This window comes from Mesocricetus auratus, unplaced genomic scaffold (genome assembly GCF_017639785.1).
Source record: "Mesocricetus auratus isolate SY011 unplaced genomic scaffold, BCM_Maur_2.0 Super-Scaffold_100676, whole genome shotgun sequence".
Classification (NCBI taxonomy): Eukaryota; Metazoa; Chordata; class Mammalia; order Rodentia; family Cricetidae; genus Mesocricetus; species Mesocricetus auratus.
The window spans coordinates 167,786,756-167,805,935 of NW_024429266.1; the positions used below are offsets into that span (position 1 = coordinate 167,786,756).

Here is a 19,180-nt window from a genome sequence, read left to right on the forward strand (position 1 = left end):
TTTGCCAAATTAAGCTATAAAATTCAAGTCACACGACTATTCTAAGATCCCCATTTTCCCAGCAAAGAGAGGTCAGGGAAACAGACAGGGCAGACTGGTCATACTTGTGCCACACCCACACACCACACCCAGAGAAGAGGGGCTTTCATCTCTTTCAAAACAAGAAGACCCAAAGTGAGAGCAGCCTCCATAAACTCAAGGCTACTGTTTGCAGAACAGCAAATGCTGAGGAAGTGGAAACAATGCCAACTTTCAGAGGTAACATACTTATTTTTAACACAGAAAACCACTCAGAGTGCCCATTTCCAATTCTCACAGTGATTGAAACCCCACTGTAATCCAGTTAGTTCCCTGTGTTGTTGCTTCTCCATCTGTGGTGTTGGAATATGCAGTCACCTGCCTGGTAGGCATGCTGTTTACATTTACTGCTACTAAAATTCTCAGGGTGGGAAACACGCTACATGAATATATCAGTAAAAATTGTGCAAAGAGAGGTATTCCCCAGTTTGCAGGAGAAGCAGCCGGCTGCTGGGATACAGCAAATGTTCTAAAAGAAATGCTAATTTCTTTTCCCTTCTCACCATATAATTTAAAAATTGCTTCCCCACATCCTATATTTTAGGGTGATATTGTATCTCAGAATGTCTATATGTCAACATTCCAAGGTTGACATTCCAAAGGTTATCGTAACAACTTTTTTTTCTCAGTTCCACAGAGTCTCTTCGAAAGACAGTGACATCAGAGTTGCTTAGCATTCCAGTGCAGTGACAATATTCTCTTTGCCCTCACTCTCAGGCCCTCAGAAAAAAATTGATTTTTGTCAAGCTCCTCTGATAAAGGATGACAGTCATTTGGATTTTGTTCTCTGTCTTCTTGAGAAATAAAGAGAAGTGTTTTGTGTTAAAGGCATAAATTCCTCCTATTTAGTCACAGTAACAAAGTGTGGGACTTAACAGCACACAGGGAAGATGAGAAGAGAGCAGCATTGTGAAGATTCCCCCAGTACATATGGCAGGAACCTCACCTGGAGGTTGATCAACTAGACAGTAGAGGCTAGAGGCATTCTTGATGTGCAGAAGGAAGAGCAAGAGAAAGTGGGAAAGACAAGGCAGCTCAAGTCTTCTGGTGATTTCTGTCATAAACCTCCACATGACATGACTGGCACGAAGTGAGTTCTCTCTGTTGTTAGTGCATGTGATGCGTCTCAGTAAACTCCATCCTTGTTTGTGGTGCACACGCTTCATTTTTGCTCTATTTTCACCTTTACATTTAACTTTCAGTGGTGAAAAATAGTTCTGGAATGGATTTTAATCATTGGGATAGAAACATAATGTAAAAGGGAAGAAAGCTACCAAGCAGATTAAAAGTGGCTGGGAAGATAACACAGTCATTAAGAACACTTGTTATTCTATGATGAGGATCAAAGTTCAAATCCCACTACCCATGCAGGAAGCTCATGGTCCAGAGGATCCAAAATCCTCTTCTGGTTTCCATGGGTACCCATGCACAGGGGCACCAATTCACATAAATGTGTGTTAAAACCTGACATAGCGACAGATGATTTGTTATCTCCATGGAGTGGTCCTCTACCAAGTGTGTTACACTGCCAAATAATGTCATCCTCACTCCACACTGGATGCCAACTTCTATGTGATAAAAGAGAAACCAAGGCACAAAGAAAACTTAGAGAAATGTCCCAAGCTCATAATTACTGAGATGAAGAGATGGATTAATCTATATTTCAGATTACTTGAAAATTTCTAGCAGTCATTCCTGAATATTTGTGTGGTATGCACTGAGTGTACACTTGAGTGCCTCACTTTTCAAAACTATAAAATGTTGTGGTTGGAGAGACAGTGGTTAAGAGTATGTACTACTCTTGCAGAGTTCACTTCCCAGAACCCCATACCCGAATGCTCATAACTGTTCATAACTCAAGCTTCAGAATATAACATACTCTGTTTTCCGTTCCAAAGACACCTGAAATCATGTGCACACACCTACATAAACATGGGCATAGACAGACACATATGCAGGCTCACACACACACACATACATATACACACAATCCACTAAGTTTCTTAACCTAAAAATAAATATATAAACAGGTTGATTATACTACCAACTCTACTTCAACAGTTGATCAGAGATGGAAACTCACCTTTTCTTCCAGCCTTCTCTTCCATATACTTTAGTGAATGAAGAACTGCACACAGTCATCAGAGGCATCAAAGGGGCAAGGTGAGGAGGCGAGAAGAGAGAAGAGAGATATCAAGAAGTAACCCCACATATCTCCCTCCGTTCTTCACAAGCTTGTTAGTGCATGAACACTCTTGTCAATTTTGCTCACTTTGACTTTCATACCTTCTCCTTCTTCTAATTTCCTCTTTTCTACCATCTTTACCAATCCAATAAATGCATTCAGTATCTCCTGCTATACTCTTACAATAGCTACTGAACTGGTCCATCTTCCTTCATCTAGTCTATTCATGCTTCTCACTCTCTTTTTGTATGACTGCTCCCTTATGCCCAAGTAACTATCTATGAATAGTATAACTGTACTGTGACCCTGCTTTGAATTCTTTAGTTTTTGCTTTTTCATAATGAGGGACAATTCAACCATTTAGCATCAAACAGAAGTTCCTCAGTGAACTGAATCACACACCATTACCCACATACAGCATGAGCTTTGTGTGATTCTAAATAAGGGCAAATAAATGCATGGACTTCATGTTCCTACATAATATGGAGTTGTATATTACTTGAAGGCAGGAATGTGTTCTAAGTACTGCATTGTTGGGTGACTGTCATTGACCAAGCACCACAGGGTGTACTTGCATAAATCTTGCCAGGGTATGCTACTCACTCAGCATAGTCTCTTGGTGCAACCAGGAAAATTGATGACCAAAGATACCCAGGATGCTGTCAGGTAAGTGAGCAGCTTTACAGTAATAATTCTTGTATGAAGAAAAATATAATCTGAGATAATGATAGTAAAGAAGCTTGTAGTAGAGGCAGTATATCATTTCTGAGCATTGTTTACTATGCATAAACACAATGCTGTACTTTCATATGATTGGCTGCCCAGATTTGTTTAAACAAACATCACCAAAAGCACAAGCAGTGTGGAGCAATGAAGTGCTAGGGAAAGTATGATGTCCCAAGGTGGTAGGACTTCTGCAGCTCCATTATAAAGTTATGGGGCCATAAAAGCATAAACAGCCCATCACTAAGCAAAATACCATCATTTGCAATGTGAACATACTGTCTCCCACTTCACAAATGTTCTTCCATCTGTCTCAAAAAGGCTTCTGCTGGACTTAAGCATTTCTACCTATGGGTTTTCAAATGAAGACCAGTGGTCATTTGTTATTTAACTGAGTCTTATTCAGCAATTCCAGTGCATCAAACATTTTGCCATTTTGGTGCTTTGATAGTGGTGTTACATAAACCTAGACCCTGAAAAGTTCAGAAGCTATTTGCTGTTTGTTCAGGATTTCTGCTTCAATAGTGAACTTCCCAGATCCAAGGTGATCAAAGACCCAGCAATTCAAGGAAGCTGCTCTCATGATCCCTCAACCTGATGTGTAAAGAGAGGCTTTTTCCTTGTCAGCTGCTTTGGTTTTTCCCCCTCAAGTAGCCTGGGCTCTGCTGAGTTGTAGTCCAAATAACACACAAGATGCTGTATTGATTATGAAGCTGTTGGCCTTGCTTTTTTCTAACTGGCTAGCTCTGACTTAAGTATTTATCCCATAACTGCCAATCTAAGTATTTCTCTTACCAGAGAAGTTTCCGGGCTCCTTATCCCTATGGCGGTTACATCTTGACTTCCTGTGTTTCTCCTACCCAGAGTCCTCTTGGACTCCTAGTACCACCTATCTTGCTTCCCTATTGGCCAACAGTGATTTATTGACATGTACACAGGACTTCCCCCATCATCTCCTCTTTTCTGTCTAAACAAAAAGAAAGGTCTCAACTTTAACATAGTCAAATTATATATAAAAGAACAGTTATCAAGTAAGAACACAGTTACAATATTTTGTCTATCAACATTTAGCAAGATTTAAAGAAAGTATCATCCATCCCATCCTTCTGAGTCCAAAGTTCTATATTTAGCTTAATTTTATCATAACTGAGGAAAACTATAATTATAACTATCTGCCTTCAACTCAATCAAAGACTACAGAAGGATAATATATAAACACTAGAATTGACAGAGACATCTTGCTACCTGGACAGTCACCTGAAGTTTCTCTGTAATGTTGGGGAATCCATCTTCAGCCCATAGGCCACAGTGTGTCCAGAAGGCTTTTCAGCAAAGCAGGAAATTTCAAACTGTCCATCTGCATTGGCAGTCTGTCAGTCATTTTTCTGTGTCCTCTTCCATGAATCAGGAACCCTGAAGGACTGTTTGAGTTTAGTAGTCACTTTCCTGTGGGTCCTGCATGATCAGTTTATACAGCAACAGTCAAGCAGTCCAGGCAAGAGCAGTTTCTTGCCCAAATGGCTAATCTTGCCACGTTGAAAGCAAACTCCATAACGAGTCTCATTGATGCCTATCTTCCTCTCAGACGTAATAGGTGTTGCCAGGAGCAGACATTTCTCATTGTCAAGAAAAACCCTAAGCCATTTTAAATGCCATTTTCTGAAGGTCTTTGAAAGGTTTGAAGACTATCTATCTCAAATATATCTCTGTATATCTAGAAAACCTAAATAACCTAACCATAAATTCTGACTATTATAAGTAACTATCTATAGTCTGTATTTAATTATGCATTATGTTTTAAAAGATCAGTATAATCACAATACTTAATCAAGAGGAGAAATATACACATCACAAAATTGACCTTGAATTTGTATCAATAAATGAAAAACCATACCAATACAAAGTACTCATTTCCATACCATAATCCCCTTTTTCCTTTAAAAAGGATTGGTTGTGATCATTAAGCAATTATAAACAAGTCCATTCAAATGAAAACAAAAATTTATAAACAATATGGGAATTAGGACATTGCTCATTCCAAACTGCTTCATGCTGGAAAGAGGCACTGTTCATACCATGGGTGTCATGACAAAACTCAGAAACCTGTATAAGTCCTTGTTTTCGGGGTCTGGAAAGCTCCATCATTTTAGCTGTTTTTAGATGTTGAATCCCTTGGGCCATTGCTTCTGGGGGTCTTGTTTCATCAAACCACTGAAGCCTGGAAGGAATCCTCAGCTTTTCATGTTCTGTGGAAACATAAACAATAACTCCTTTCCAAAGTAACATATCCTTATATTTAAATTTTGATGTCAAGGCATTTTCAAAATATATAAGTTGAATTAATTCAGCAGCATTTATAATCAAGTGTACTTTAGCAGTTGTTCCTTCCTGAGCAATCAAAAAACTGAAAAACACAATAGCATACAGTATCCAGACTCTCTGTGTATTTTCCATCTTTATGTGGCTTATTTATTTATCTATTATTATTACTCTATTTATTTTACTTTTATTTATTTTTCTATGAGACAGGGCTTCTCTTTGGAAATCTGCCTGTCTTTGCCTCTGCAGGAAATCCTACCAGTGTGTGCCACCACAGCCAGCTTCTCTATTTATTTACCACTATGTCGTTTTTTTCTCTCTCAATCTTACGTATATTTTTAAACACACTGTAAACCTTTAGAGGGTTTTATTTATCCAAGTCTGACTTTACTGTAAATCTTTATAATTTTCTGGCCACGTGTCTTATCTGTTAAAACCGAAGCTGTTTAAACTGCAATTTTTCTAAGATGGCGGGTATAAGCATGACTCCAGCTCACTGGATCAGTCCATGGTGACATCCAGCAAAAGCTGCTGGCTTGGAGATGTGGTCACTGCCACTTCCAGCTATACGAGCACACCTTTCAATCATAGCAGAGCCTCTTAAAAGAACCTTTCTGGTTTTCTTTTTTTTTTTTAATGCTGAGTCAGGAAGATTCCCTTATGCAAGCCACATGAGTCTCTGCTTGTTGCTAGCAAAACAGAGCCCACCTGAGAAAATGCTGCTACCAAAAAGTTGTGCTTCTCTCTGTTCTTTTGTTTCTAAAATTCCTTTAAAGCTTTTGTCATTCTACGTGGAAATTCAATCCCGCTCCTGACACCATTATGTAAATAGAAGCCTTCCCACCAGCCTGGTTCCAGAGCCGCATCAGTCCCAAATAAACACACAGGAGGCTATATTATTTATGAAGCTGTTCGCCTTGCTTGTTTCTTACTGGCTAGCTCTGACTTAAGTATTTATCCCATAATTGTTAATCTAAGTATTTCTCTTACCAGAGAAGTTTCTGGTCTTCTTATCCCTATAGCGGTTACATCTTGACTCCCTGTGTTTCTCCTTCCCAGCGTCCTCCTGGACTTCTAGTCCCACCTATCTTGCTTCCCTATTGGCCAACAGTGCTTTATTGACATATACACAGGACTTCAATGAACTTATATTCTAGAAAGAGACATCACTTACCCCACAACACTTGCAAGGAATATTACCAAACAACACTTGCAAGAAATGAGTTGATTATTAAGTTACCTCTTTTAACACCAAAGGCAGTCATTGAAAACATCTGTTATATTTATATAATTTTAGAACAAGATGCAAGTGAATCTGTAATAAACCTCAAGATGAAAAGAAAAGTACTTAAGCTAATTCAAAATAGAGAACCCAAATGTTAACACTAACAAAAGCAGCCAGGACAATTTTTAGAGATCCCCCTGGAAGGAGACCAGTGAATAAGTAAAGTTCTTCCCCAAGGTTGGTGGACTCCTAAATTGCATCTGTTCCTATAGGTTGTCTTATACTAGGAAATGATCTCAGAGTAGTTTCAAGTGAAGCATAGAGACAAGTTTGGAGTAAACAATTTCTTAGTCTTCCTTCCTGAAACACCTAACCATTCTCACCTGCATAATGGGGATAACAAAGGCACCTAATTCTTGGGTCTTAAGATATTTTAATTACTTTATTGTATGTGACATGCTTGGGAGGGTTCCTGACACACACAACACTTTGAAGACGTTAGCTTATAACACTCCAGCCTCTACTTTCTATCCCCTTTATTCATTCTATGAACAGTTACCAGAACTATGTATAAACAAAGAGACAACAACAGAGAGGGCTTTGTTGTCAGCTAATGCTAATAACAGCAGGTCAGTAGGACTTCAGGAATACTGGATGAAAATGGAGCTTGATTTTTATGTTCACTAGGTTTCCCCATCACAAAATGGAAAACAGAAAAATTAAATGTAACCTTCAAACCTCCTTGGCCATTAATCAGAAACAATCCCATGTCAATGCAAATGTGGTTTGCAGGACTAGATTTTTAAAGATGGCCCTTGACATATTTTGATAACAAAATCCCTTTTAAAAATCATCATTATGCAATCACTTTCATATTAGTAGCAAAAATAAATTTTGGTAAGCAAATTATATCTTTCTTGCTTTAAGCAAATGCTGTTAAATTAGAAAGCCATACTGAACCAAGACTCTTCACACAGATTTAAATTAGCACTAATAAAGAAAGAGCCAAAGGATCTCATCTTTTGCTATGAGGCTTAAACACAGCCTGATATTTATATTCCAGAAATAGGAACCCAGTCGTGTCCTTTGAAAAGGTGGCTGAATTAAACAAGGGAAATAATGAAATCGAGTATATGCATTGTCATGTTTCTGGCTCACTTTAAAGAAAACTGGTTATTTTGAGTTAACTCACATATGTAGGAATAAATACATTCAAGGCTCAGGCACCAAATTGCAAGCAGATGGATAGGGAGTCTGTCTGAGTTCAGCAGTGTGAGTTCCAGAGACTGCTAAATGGAGTTACTCGGTGCACGTGGTCCATAGACCAGCCTCATCCTTCACATCTTATCCAAACATATGGAGTTTGGAAGGGGCAGGTGATATTGGACTTATGACTGAGTCCTCATCTCTGCTGCTTTGATGCTAGATGATAGAAAAAATCATGAGAATGGTTGGTTTGGGCAAAGAGTCAGCAGGAAGAGAAGGTAGAAAGGTAGTGAAGGGCTTTTCTATAAGGGAAAGGTCAAAGTCCACTTTCCTCAAGAGAGCTCAGACACCTTTATCTACATTCTTCTGTCAATTTCCTTTCCAGAAGTCCCACGACTTGGAGAAAGTGACTGTAGATCAGGAGTGTCACTATACCCAGGCACTGGAGAGGTGACTCAGTGAGTAAATTGCTTGTTGTATAAGCATGAGGGCCTGAGTTTAATTCCAGAATCCACACAAAACCCAGGAGCAGCTGTACACTTAGGTAACTGTAGCAAGAGAGAAATGAAAATAGGCATATTTCAGAGATTTGCTTGCCAGCCAATATATTTAATTTAGCTTGAGGTTCAGTGAGAGAAAAATAAAGTGGAGAGTGATAGAGAAAGACCCTCAGGGTTAAACTCTGGCCTCTGAACATGCATTTAGAACATGTGAACAGGTGTTACATACACATAGTCTCTCTCTCTCTCTCTCTCTCTCTCTCTCTCACACACACACACACACACACATACACACACAGATCTGCATTCCACACTGTAAATTCCAACAGAGATTGTCCTAACCCATTTAAACTACTCCTTCTAGCAATAAAACAAACAGGAAATATATAAGGATGTAAGTTGTGTGTGTGTGTGTGTGTGTGTGTGTGTGTGTGTGTAAAGAAACAGCAAAGGCTATTTACATTAACAAAATATTGCTTAAAAAAAAGTGGAACCTAGTGACAGAGATGGAGGAGTGATGAGCAAAGTGGTCAAGACCATGATGGTGAAACCCACAAAGACTCCATGAATGTATTGCCCGTGAGGAGGTCACAAAAATCACAGGGGGCTTGGGTAGTAGATCAGTGTTTACCATGGTGTATGAATGATCTTTGGGAGCCCATTCCAAATATAGGGATGCTCTCTCAGCCTGGACACTTGGGGAAGGGCCTAGGTCCTTCCCTGGATGAAATGACAGACTTTGGAGATTCCCCCCCAAGGAGGGCCTCACCCTCCCTGGGGAATGATGTGGGGATTGGGTGGGGGGTTGGGAGGGTTGGTGGAGGGACAAGGGAGGAGGGGTGGGAGAGGGAGCTGGGGTTGACATGTGAAGCATTCATGTTTCTAATTTAAATAAAAACATATATTGAGGGTAAAATAGTCCTTCCTGGCCTACCATGACTGCTTTCTTTAACCATCCACTGTGAAAACAGCTAACCATCTACTTACCAGATTTCCAATAGAAATCAGAGCAGGCTGAAAGCAAGTCTTTCAAGTGTCTCAAGAGAAATTTAATATGGCTTCCTTTGCAACTACAATACACAGAGTAATTTTCATGAGGAAGTGTGGCCAGTAGAAATCCAATGGTATTCCTTCTACCTGTGGCATACACCAATCTGATTATACCATTTTCCAGTTCCCTTCAATGGTTATCAATCTCTGTGATGCAAGAGGGCAGATAAATATTCTTAAGTTCCCCAAAAGAACCAGAAGGAGATCGAGACAGCTGGATCTTGAGAAAACTGAAACAGGTTTCACAAACTATCTTCTAAAACAGAAGGAAACAAACAATGGGTCATTCTGAGGAAAATTTTATTTCTCACTCTTGATTTCAATATGTCGTTGATATTAAAGTACCAAATTTGACAACTTCACTTTCTAGGTATTGTTTGTGCTGGCTAGATTTATGTCAACTTTTTATAAACTGAGGCATTTTGGAAGAGGGAGACTCAGTTGAGAAAATAGTCCCACTATACTGGCATGTGGGCAAGCCTATAGTGCATTTTCTTGATTGATGTTTGTAGAAATGGCCTGCTCACTGTGGGCAGTGTCATCCCTTGGCTGTTGGTCTTGGCTTCTATAATAAAGCAGAGTGAGAAAGCTGTGAGGAACAAGACAGTAAGCGGTATTCTCCATGGCCTCTGCATCAGTTCCTGCCTGCCTGAGTTCTTGCATTGACTTGCTACCTGGAAATAACACGTTAGATGTAAGATGAACTAAAACCTTTCCTCCATAAGTTGCTTTGGACCATGGTGTTGTATCATGGAGATTTGACTAAGACACTATTCATAAGATTCTCAAAACAAGTCATCTCAAGAAACAAATCACAATATTTTCTAAATTAACACTCAAGAATATTTAGAATACACTGGAGATGATCCAGCATTCATCAAATTTTAAAATATTTCAAAAAAGAGATAGAAGAATGATAAGATGAAACAAAACTAAATCATGGCAGCTTACAGAAGATGCTGATATATGCTAGAAATATAAATGCTTCAGTGTGTAATGGTTATACTTCTGTTTGGTCATGCCACATTAACAAAGAATAATTCCCCATATGTAACTTACAACTTAAGAAATACTTATTTCTTGGAAACAAACTCAGGTCCTCTACAAGAGAAGCAAATATTTCTAGCGACTGAGCCATTTATCCACCCCTAATTTACAAACTTTGCCTAAAAAGAAAGCACAATATTGAAGTATTTTGAAAACCATACTGATACATTCATGAGTCCCAATGTAAAGTTAAATTGCAAGAGTAAAATGGTCATGCTTAAAACTCTAGCTCAGAAAATCAGGGTCTAAATCAAGGGATAGTAATGGAATGTATTGTGCAATTTTGCTACTTATGTTGTCAATAATAAGATGGACATTAATGAAAGTAATAAACTATCAAGTCCACTATGAATGAACCCTGTATTAAATTCATTTGTAAAAATGATTTGAACCATTTAAATATTATTAAATCACAGCAAACTTAAAATGTGTTTTCTTCCTGTGGGCTCAGATGCATGGGAACAAAACTGTTATTGGCCAGGAATTGTACTGGTACCCTGAGTTATTACAGCAGGGAGTATTTCCTATCACCATCCAGCAAAGAGAGTTAGATCAAAAAGTGTGTCAAAATCTGATGGAAAACGAGTAGATGATATAGTATTTGTCCTAACTCATCAGTCAGGAAAGCATTCCTTTTTATTGCATTGAAACATAATTCAAAACTCTTCCCATCTTGTCCTATGCCTGCATTGCCTAATCATGTTCCAATATGTCAGCCTTCCGTGAGTAAGTGGGCAGAGTGAAATGCTGAGAAACCACCACCACAAGCATTTTCTTCATGAAGTGACCTACCCTCAGCCTTGGCTTGGTTCAAATCTGCATCTTTTATCATCTGTAGTGTTATCAAGGCTAGAATCTGGTCTCACACCGATACCACATCTCTTCTGATAATACTCCATGTTATATAAAAACTCTCATGTGACATGAAGAATCTGACCCCTCTTACTCAAAAAGGTTTGAGAAAATTGTTTGTGTCTCAACAGTCCTCAAAGAAGAAGTTAAATTATCTGATTAAAATTGGGATGAAAATATATACCCAGGCTCTTCAGTTTCTTTCAGCCTGATTAGTTATTTCCCATACAAACACTCTCAGAATCAGAAAAGGTGCTTCAAGGCAAGTGATCATAACATATTTTCTCCTCTTAAGAATGTATGAATTTAGAGAATTAGTCTAAAACCCATTCTCTTTTCTAGTTAGTTCTGTATTTAGTACTCTCCTGGAGTGTCTGACAGATACATTTATTTAATCTTTGCTGCATTCTTGTCTGTAGAGTCAAATTAAGGGGGAGACAGCTGGACAGCTGCCTGGGACATCAGTTCATAAAGCACATTACAACACCACTGGAAGAAAGTATAAGCACACTGCTAGTTAACTCAGCTTTCCACTGGAGACTACTAATATAATTGGCAGAAGGAAGCAACATGCTCAAGTGAAAATTGGGAAAACACTTTTCCTGGTGCCGAACTTCTCAGTTGAGTTGTTTTGCAAAGAATGATAGCAAATTGCATGTTGCAATTACAGACTTCTCCAGAAGCCTTGAGACAAGCCAGTTGATACTCAGGCAACATGCTAATGATGATATATGGCCAAACACTCAGTTATTTTCTCATCAGAAAATGGGCACTGCACTTTATTAGCTACATTTCAACTTGTGAAATACATGCCCAACATAGGTGATAGTTATGGTTATATATAAAATGGAAACAAGAACAAGAATGGGGGAGGGATAGGAGGTCATAATGTATCAACCCAAATGTCAGAGAATCTGAAAATGGGGATACATTTTGAACAAAATATCAAGCATTTGCCCCATGCAACACATACCCCTTTGTGACTCTTCTCTTCCTGTAATGGGTAAAAAGTACTATCTACTTAAGGGTGATAGGGTCAACACAAACAAAACTCCAGATAAGGTTTAAAATTACTTGAAAAAATCTTATCAACAGAAAGGTCCACTTATTCCTATCACTGGTGAAAAATGCTAAGTTTTTAATGAACATCAAATTAAAAGGTGACCCCACTATATTAGAATGGTATGACAACTCTTCTTATGCCAGCATCTGGTCATATGCAATTAATGTTTATCTATGTTATCCCTGATACAACAGACCTCAAGAGGCTAACAGATATTGCTTTTCATACTAGATTCCTGGGATTGCAAAACATTCCATCATAATCTGGATAGCTGAAAACTACCAAACCTCTTTTCATTGCTTTTTTTCCAATATATTTTTTAATTTAAATTAGAAACATGAATGCTTCTCATGTCAATCCCAGCTCCCTCTCTTACCTCTCCTCCCTTGTCCCTCTACAAACCCCCAGTCATCCATGGGGTTCTCCAGAATCTGTCATTTCATCTGGGGCAGGGTCTAGGCCCTCCCTTGTGTGTCCTGGATGAGAGAAGTTCCCTCAATGTAGAATGGGCTCCCAAAGTTCATTTGTATCCTATGGTAAACACTGATCTAGTACCCATGGCCCTAGAGATTGCTGAGGCCTCACTACATTCAGGGGGTCTGGATCAGTTCCCTGCTGGCTTCTCAGCCATTATTCTGGGGTCCAAGAGCTGCCCTTTGTCAGATCAGCTGTCTTTGTGGGTTTCACCAGCATGGTCTCAAACCCTTTGCTCATCACTCCTCCCTCTCTGTCACTGGGTTTCAGGAATTCAGTTAAGTTTTTAGCTGTGGGTATCTGCTTCTGATTCCATCAGTCACTGGATGAAGGTTCTAGGATGGCATATAAGGTAGTCCTCAATCTCATTATCAGGGAGGGGCTATTAATGTAGTCTCTCCACTATTTCTTAGTTTGCCAGTTGGCGTCATCCTTGTAGATCATTGGAAATCTCACTAGTGCCAGCTCTCTCCTCAAACCTATAATGGCTCTCATTCTTATGGCATCTTTCATCCTGCTTTGCTCTATTCTTCTCCTGACTCAACATTCCCACTCCCCCATGTCTTCCTCTCCCCTCCTCTTCTCCCCCTCTCTTTTTCCCAGTTCCCTCTCCCATTTATTTCTAAATATATATAAATAGGTACCAATCTTGCACTGGGACTTAAAGGAGTTGATATTTAGAATACATATTGTGCAACTAGCAAACATGTATAAATAAGAACATAATAAAGAGTCAATAGAAAGTACAGCTATTATTATTTGAGGTTCTATGTAATTCTTTGAAAATCTAATAAGGGTATTCTATAACTGACTTTAACCATAATACACTTTCAATCCAAATCTGAGGTACTATTTGAGAGAGTTTATGGGTCCTGGAAGACCATGTACAGATTCACAAATTAGCAACAAAGCACAAAGCCATGGGAAAATTATTAAATTCATAAAACATAAATTCAGACTCTGACTATAAAACTCATCACAAAATGACAGTGAGCACTTTAACACTGTCAGCAGTAGAATACTATGAATGTCTGACTTGTAGGGTTATGTTTAATTGGAAGAAGATCATCATTAATGGGGACCCATGTATCAGTTGTAAGTATTTCCTTGGTTATTATCATGAAAAAGAAGACAATATGGAAAAAGATTCAAGGAACTATGTGCAATTACAACTAGAACTAGAAGTTAGAGATATATAAAAGAGCTTGTCTCAGTGGGACTGAATTTTTCTAATTAGATGATTTCTTCATTGGAAATAGTCACTTGGTAACTGAAAGTCTAGTTATTCTTCATAACATGGACATAAGAGACTCAGGGCTATAAGTCAGTAACCCTACCGATGTCTGTACATACACGGCAGGAAGTCATGGAAGTCATCTCATGTATTATGAAATGAGGAAGAGCAGATCAGGGAAAACTGTAGATGAGTCCTACTTTGCTTTACATTGAAAGCTTGGACCAAACAGTACATTTAAGAACTGTTAATCTTATTAGACAAGATTTCATTATAGAATTCAATAAAATATCTCTCAAGGAGTAAAACTGTCTTGGATAGTAGCCAAGAGTATTGGCAATACTTTGCAATGCTTGAGGAGGTCTATGTGACCCCCATTGGCAAGCAACTCCTAAAAAGGTAACCCATGATTAGTAGTGGGGTTTTTCTTTGTCTGTATGAGGTTAGGGCATTGTCTGCTCATTATAGAGTAACTCCTTTAAACATGGGTGGGTGTGTGGGTGCATGCGTGCTTGTGTGTGTGTGTGTGTGTGTGTGTGTGTGTGTATAAGCATATGTATGTTTTAGGAAGTTTCTTTAGTAGTGGGTTATGATATACTTATGTTGGGAGAATAATAAATTATTAGAATTTAATGAGTCTTCAGTATATTTGCCTAGAAAGATTTATTTTAGCACTAAGGAATGGTATGTTTTTACATTTATGTATTTATTTATTTTGTGTAAGAATAGGGTCATGTACCATGTCATATCCATGGAGTTCAGAGGTCATCTGTGGAAGTTAATTCTCTCCTTTGACCTTGTAGTTCCCAAGAATCAAACTAAAGTCATTGGGTTTGCCAGCAAATTCCTTTACACACTGAGCCATCTCCTGTCCCAAGCCAAAAAATTCTAAAATATCTTAAGCACTGTTTGTAATGCTTGGTGCAAAGAAATTTCTAAGGAAAATTTAGTTTTCCATAGAAAAAAAGAAGTTGAGAACTAAAAGAATCAAAGTTCACTCAAGGTCATTTTCTGCACCAAAGCTTTCAGATTCAATATTCCTTCCAAGGCAAATAAACTTTCTAGAACAAGGAACCAGAGGATATCTAGGCTATGAAGGCTGTTCTGATATATATCACATCTTGGGCACTGTACCGGAAGAATTCCTGCAAATCTGTCACAGCATCTTGAGCACATTCTTCAAATGACGAAGAATTTTTCCACGCCAAGCTCCACAGAAGCAGCATGGCATGCTGTATCCTTTCTGAGTGAGTCTTTGGTGCAGAGATAAAAGTGGGCAGTTTTGATGATGAGCTAAGTTCAGATATAAGACTGGAATATCAACTGTCATTCTGAAAAATAAAACAAGAAAAATAGCTATTGTGCTGAAGACTTTGAAGTTTACACATTTAAAAGCACATAAAGATCCCACGTGTGGGCAAGAGAATGACTGTGTTTGCTGATCAAATAGAATGTAGGTTCTGTTTAAAACCATTAATTAGCTGGTTCTTGGCAATAGCATATCACTACATAAGTCATGTCTACTGCTTGCGTGGAATATAAACTTCAAATAAGTAGACTGCCTCCTCCATTCTCAAATGGGCTGCCTGGAAGCACATAAATTAGGCCACCTTCTGAAGCTGCCTGTCCCAGTTCTCTGCAGATTACATTTTTAATGATAGCTGGGAGTTTTCACTCTTGGGTCAGAGTATGTTGACAGAAGCTGCATTGTCATAGCACCAGTAAGAAAGGCTGAGATTTGGAATTTTTTCCTTTCCTGATCTCTAAGGTTTTGTTTAGTATCTGTGTGCTTTATCATTAAAGAATAAGACAGAAATCCTGCTTCCAGGTTATTTTCCTATTTCCTCAACACTGAAGATGTGATTTTCTTTTTCTACTTGAAGGCTCACAAATGTCAATTTTGAATTACAAAATTTATACACACAAATGTGTTCTCTTGTTCAGCTAGGAGAAACCCTGTGCAGATGCATGTATCATGACCCCTTCAGATGACATAATGTAAGACAGACTCTCTGTATTGAGAAAATAAATCAGTGGGCTGGAGACCACACAGAAACAGAGTGAATGAAAAACAATTATGTCAGAATTAACCATGCTAAAAGGTGTGTGTGTGTGTGTGTGTGTGTGTGTGTCTGTGTGTATGTGTGTGTGTTATGCAGATGTGAGATAAGGTGCACATATGCATTCTACTGTAAAAATATGGAAATCAGAGTACACCCCTAGGTTGTCTTCCATGTTGTTTGAGACATCTTTGTGCCCATCACTTCATCTGCTGTCCTAGCTGATATGTGAGTATCCAGAAATTCTCCTGGTTCTGAGCCCATCTCATCCTAGGTGTATGGGATACCAGACACATGCTATGTTGCCACCCTTACTTGAATTCTAGGGGTTCAAACACAGGTTATCACATTTTTATAGCAAGTCTTGATCCAATGAGCCATCATTCATCCTCGTAAAAAGAATACTTATTGCTATTGCAGTAATGGTGGTGACAGTTCTCACTTCTAGGGTGATGGCAGGCATGTGACTAGGAGTGCTTGATGCATTCCACTTAATTCTCTCTGTACCCTGGTGAACTAGATACTACCTTGTCCACTTTTTGATGAGCACTGAGGTTTCATCATGTTAAAGAAATAACTATGACTTCATTGGAGGCAGAATTCATCCCCAGGCTGGTTTGATTTCACATGCAACTACTGAACTTCCAAACTTCATGGTTTGTCTCTGGTGTTAAAGCAGCAATCATGTTAATGCCACACAAAGCAGAATTCTTATGCAATAAGCAGGTGCATAGGTTTTCTTGTTCTAAAAATGAGAAAAGCATTTCTTCTCACCTCTCCTCTCATATGAGATGAAGTAAGTCCAGGCATGTGACCTGTGTCTTTCTCCATTTTATCATTTATCCTGGTCGTTGGCATCATTCAAATGAAATGAGAGGTTCTCTTAAGTCTGGTTTTAACCAGGACTGATAGGACATTCCAGTCCAACTCTTTTCTGGGTCCCTCCATAGGTGAGGCTCCCTTACCTTCTAGTGCAGTGTGTTCCAACTTCAAATCTCTCTTATAGTGATGGGCTACCATTTCTCTACCCCCATGACATGCAGAATATGCTTAATTTGACCAGCAGTTTTAAAAGATGATTTATTCTCAGTGAAATACATGAAGGCAAAGCTGAGCAAGGGTTATCTTAAGTATTGTGGAAGCAGGTTCCTCACAATACACTACACTGGTCAGTGATAGGTAAGAAAACAACTTTTGAGAAGAAATATTTTATATCACAAAATCTTAAATTGGTGAAACTGTCTAGGTCAAGAAGCTTTCAGTTAATAGACAGAGAGAGAGAGAGAAAGAGAGGAGATTTTGGGTTCTTTTGGCTTTTGAAACAGGAAACTCTGTCCCTGTTTTCATAGTTTTCACTCTCTTTAGTTCTTTGAGAATTTTATGCAATATATGCTGGGTCATATTCATGCCCTAATTCCACATTGATCAACTTCCTTTCCCTACCCACCTAATTTTGTGTCCTCATTTTAAAAATCCCATGGAATCTAATTTGTGCTGCTTACATACTCTTGGTTGTATGACCATCTACCAGAATGTTATCACTCCATCACATGTCACATCTTTAAAGAAAACTGACTCTACTTCTCCCAGGAGATATCAGTTGCCAATAGAACCTCTGCCAGTGGGTGTGACACCAAGTGCCAGACCTGCACACAAATTTCCACATACTCATTAAAAATTATCAGGTGTCTCTGAACCTTCCCTTTTCTAAACTAAAAGTTCTTTCCTTCTATCAGTCATTCCTCACAGGGTGAGTTTAGCAATCTCCTCATGTTGTTCCACTTCTCTGAAGCACTATTGCTAGTCTAAACCTCATTTTGCATTCTCTCATACACAATCTACTTCAAAAGTCTAACTGTGGTATTAGAGTAGCTTCTCTTTCCATTTGTAAAACAGCAAATAACACTTTATCTTCCTCATAACATCAATCAGACTTAGGTCTAAATATTTCAAGAATGCTTTCCATTTTGAATAACCACTTAAAATCCAACTTCCAAGTCATTGTCAAGTAAAGGCCATGAAACTCCTTTGACTATTGCATTCTGATGCATTACTTCTCCTTTTATCTGCTTTGTGTAGTTGGTGTTAAGGTTGCTCCACTCAGGAGCCAGATTATATCTTATCACCATCTATATACTATGCAGCTTTCTTTCCTCTTGATTTTCCCTTTCTCCACTTCAGGATGTTCTCACTTCCCAAGAGGAGGGTCTCAAAAGGAACAAAGAAGGAGAATCTTTCAAAGAGGAAGGTCAAGGATACACCCTTGATTCTGTCTGAGCTATTAACTATATGCTTCCAAAGCCTCTTAACAAAATGTTCACATTCTTTAAAGGGCTACCCAGTAAAACACAGTGAATTTCTATGTGATAATCCCTTTGCATGCTTTCAATGTGTATTATTCTAGTTGGTTAATTAAAAAATCTGATTGGCCTATGGCAAGGCAGAATAAGGCTAGCCAGGAAAGCCAAACTGAAAATGCTGGGAAGAAGAAGGGTAGAATGAGAGAGATACTAGTCAGCTACAAGGGAAGTAAGATAGTAGAGGACAGGTAAATCCACAAGCCACATGGCAATACATATATTAATAGAAATGAATTAATTTAAATGTAAGAGCTAGTTAGTAATGAGCCCAAGCTATTAGCAAAGCATTTATAATTAATATAAGCCTCTATGGAACAAGGCAGTCAGGACAGGAAAGCTCAATCTATCGTAAATGCAGATAGCTAAGATTTTTAAGAAATTTATAAAAATTAAAATTAATACTTTAGAAATTTCCAGTAACTATTGAATGACTAAATAGTGAACAAGGTTTTCTATACTATATGCTTTACTATACTTGTGGACTCATGTGTTGATTTCTTAATTTACTATGATTAAAATAAAAGTAGGGAGAACTCATTGAGTGACAGATGATTGCTGGGTACATGTTATAACATAATGAATACTGAGGTCCTTGTTCATTGGACCCTCAAAAGGTAACAACTGTCACTCATGACCTGACAGCTGATATAATAGGGGAATTCTGGTCCCATACTGCATGCTCAACATGTTGTTAAATATAAATCAAAAACTCAGATTTTATATAAGGAAGAAGAAAACAACAAATTGAAAATATTAAGAATTTCAATACTGGTGTACATATCAAATTCAAGAGGTAGGATAGAC

At 38.4% G+C, this 19,180-nt stretch overlaps 1 long non-coding RNA gene across 1 annotated transcript; it reads right to left on the reverse strand.

The window, feature by feature from the left end:
* Nucleotides 1-9,569: 9,569 nt before the first annotated feature.
* LOC110340172 lies at nt 9,570-15,306 on the reverse strand. Its single transcript, XR_002381946.2, has 2 exons — nt 15,091-15,306; nt 9,570-9,851 (listed from the first exon to the last, which is right to left on the reverse strand). It is a non-coding gene; the product is annotated as an uncharacterized LOC110340172 (long non-coding RNA).
* Nucleotides 15,307-19,180: the final 3,874 nt, after the last annotated feature.